The 2,936-nt window shown below is 33.3% G+C and overlaps 1 non-coding gene across 1 annotated transcript; it reads right to left on the bottom strand.

Annotated features, from left to right (window-relative positions):
- Positions 1–2,503: 2,503 nt before the first annotated feature.
- On the bottom strand, positions 2,504–2,606 carry LOC114580224. The gene has a single exon (XR_003701546.1). It is a non-coding gene; the product is annotated as a U6 spliceosomal RNA (small nuclear RNA).
- Between the last annotated feature and the right edge of the window lie 330 nt (positions 2,607–2,936).

The following is a 2,936-nucleotide window of genomic DNA, read 5'->3' as shown; positions in this document are numbered from 1 at the left end:
GATCTAGATTCCATGGTTCCATCATCCCGGACCATCATAGTTCCTAGTCTACTTAGTTAGAGGAAGTAGTCGATCGAACCTGAGAGAAGGATCCTTATCGCAAACCATGGGTTGCTTCGTTCAAGGGTACCTTGTATACTTAGGGTGGATTCTTGTTTAAGGAGACAAATTTTAGTCAACCTTAGCTAACATAAAGCTTTATGCCTTATTGAGTGCACCCAATGATTCATTACTCAATTGGCTTTTAACCATTTGAGAACATATGAGCTTTGACCGTAACTGTGATATAGTGGTATTTTTTTGCAGCAAAACCACTCGGTTAGAGTGCACATGCCACATCCCTGCTGGAGAGAAATCATTTGAGAATGAATCATAGTGATACATTTAATTAGATATTTTTTCCTTTGTGAGCTGAAGTTATTCTAAAATTTATCATCCATGACAAATGTTTTGCGGATGATGGATGGATTTTTTCTTTAAGTTTTAAATAGTAAATTTCATTTGAATATTATAAATTTATTGAGATATTATTTCAAACATGATTTAACTTTGAAATTTGGGGGTATTTTAAATGTTTGAGATCCCCTCTGGTTGAGATTAGCTTTCAACATGGCCATCATCGGGGTGACTTTAGGGTCAATTGAAAATATTTGTATTTTATAAAAATTTGAGGGCACTTTGAATATTTGATTCCCTCCGATTGATAGAAACATTCAACACGACCATCATCGGGGATTTATCTTAGCCATTAAGAAACATTTGCATTTCTTAAACATTTGGCGGCATTTAAAGGTGTAGAGTCCCCTCTAGTTGATGTAGACAATCACCATGGCCATCATCGGAGAGTTATTGTAACCCTTTGGAAATAGTTTCATTTTATAATCATTTGGAGTCATTTAAAGGTGAAGAGTCTCCTCTAGTTGATATAGATATTAAACACGGCCATCATCAGGGAGTTATTGTAACCCTTTGGAAATAGTTGTATTTTATAAGCATTTGGAGGAATTTGAAGGTGAAGAGTCCTCTCTGGTTGATATAGACAATCAACACGGCCATCATCAGGGATTTATTGTAGCATGTATATTAGGATTTTAAAAATTAATATATATGGTGACTTTCATCTCAAGACGGTAGCACTCTTCTTAGGGCAGTCGCTTGCTTCCCAAGGCTACTACACATATTTTTGAGGTGTCGATACCTTGCTTGGTGCATCATATTGGAATTTAGAAAATTATTATTGAATGCAGGAGGCGGCATTAAATGCCTTTTGTCCACTTGTAAAAGTGGTGCGGATCCGGTGGCGTTTATTTCAAAGATTTTTCAATAATGTGCTTAATGAAGCAGCAAAATGCCTCCTTTAATTTTTATAATTATATTTTTGAGAAGCTTCATATTTCTTTAAGCATTTGTAACCTTTTACAAAGATTATACTTTTTTTTAGCATTAGTGCATTTATCAAAGTGACTGCTCACTTATCGAGGTGATTATGAGCTTATCGATATGATTTCACACGTATCAATGTGATTACACACTTATTGATGAATGATACACAGCTAGAAATAAAATGTTTATTGCAATCAATAACATAAATCTCAAGGTCGCTGCATGCTTATCAACTTATCAAGGTAGCATCAAACTTTGAAATAACATGTTAATCAAAGTAATGCCTCATTTTTAGTATGATCATAAGTTTTCAATTAGTGACATGTTGTTTCAGAGTGATAGTGCACTATATTAAGAAAGGTGCATTTTGAATTTAAAGCCGAGCTTAACAACATTTTACTAATTATGTGACTAAGCCATAAACTTCAAATTAATTTTATTATTGTCATCTATTGATTTCATTGTTATCATAGCAACCATGGCTGTTTAAGGAAGAATTCAGCAAAGTAAAAGTCCATTCTCTTTCTTTATCACTTGAATCCCATCACTTTCATTAGGAGAATGTCAAGTATTAAGTGTCTCCAACTTTAAGCAAAACTTTTATTTTGAATTCTATAGTAATATTTTAATGAATTATTGCTCAAACCATGGCATAAGACTTCTCATTTTAAGCCAAATATTTTTCCCAACTCTTGAAACTTTTAAATGAAGGTGATTACATGCCCTCAACTTTGAAGAACACTAACTTCGCATGAGAGACATGTCACTCAAATCCAAAATCCTCCCTAATGTTGAGTACAGATAAAGCAAGGGCCTTAAAAATCATGTGCTTCGAAGCGTTAGAAATGATTTGTGTAATTGGGATCCAATCAAACTTATCCTTTTAATAAATGACCCCTTTTTATGATTGAATTCAATTTAATATTGACTTCAATAAACCAACAATCAAATTTATTTTTTATTTTTTATAGATCAAAGTTGCTGGAAACACAAATCCACATATTATGATCAAATTCTTCTGTCCCTTCATCTTTATAAAAATGTTGCCAAAGATTTTCCACATACCACCATGATTCAATAGGCATAGCATATAAATGTTATTTATTTATTTATTTATTTATTTTATTTGGACCATTTCTCGATTTATGCGTGTCATCCTTGCGCAGGGGCCATGCTAATATTCTCTGTATCGTTCCAATTTTATCGGATGTCTCTGAAGAGACACATAGCATATAAATGTTGCCATACAAAATAATTTAATATTCAATTGATTGATTTTTTTATATTAATAATTCAATTTGGGCTCAAGTGTCTTCATAAATTATTTAATTTAAGTCCAAGAAATCTCCCAAAATATTTTATTTGAGCTTAAGAATTATCAAATTATTTTATTTAAACTTTTGGCGTCTCCCCAACACAGGGGAAAATTTCAGAAGTCTGGACCTTCCCTTCCATACTACATGAGCGCTTAAGGTAGGTGTCGGATGATACCACGGCCATAATTCTTCAATCTTCGTCATGCTGCATGAGCGATTTGAGGTTTACCCACCTCG

Source organism: Dendrobium catenatum, unplaced genomic scaffold (genome assembly GCF_001605985.2).
Source record: "Dendrobium catenatum unplaced genomic scaffold, ASM160598v2 fragScaff_scaffold_853, whole genome shotgun sequence".
Taxonomy (NCBI): Eukaryota; Viridiplantae; Streptophyta; class Magnoliopsida; order Asparagales; family Orchidaceae; genus Dendrobium; species Dendrobium catenatum.
Note: the sequence above shows the minus strand (reverse complement) of the source record. Positions and strands in the feature narration are given on the sequence as shown.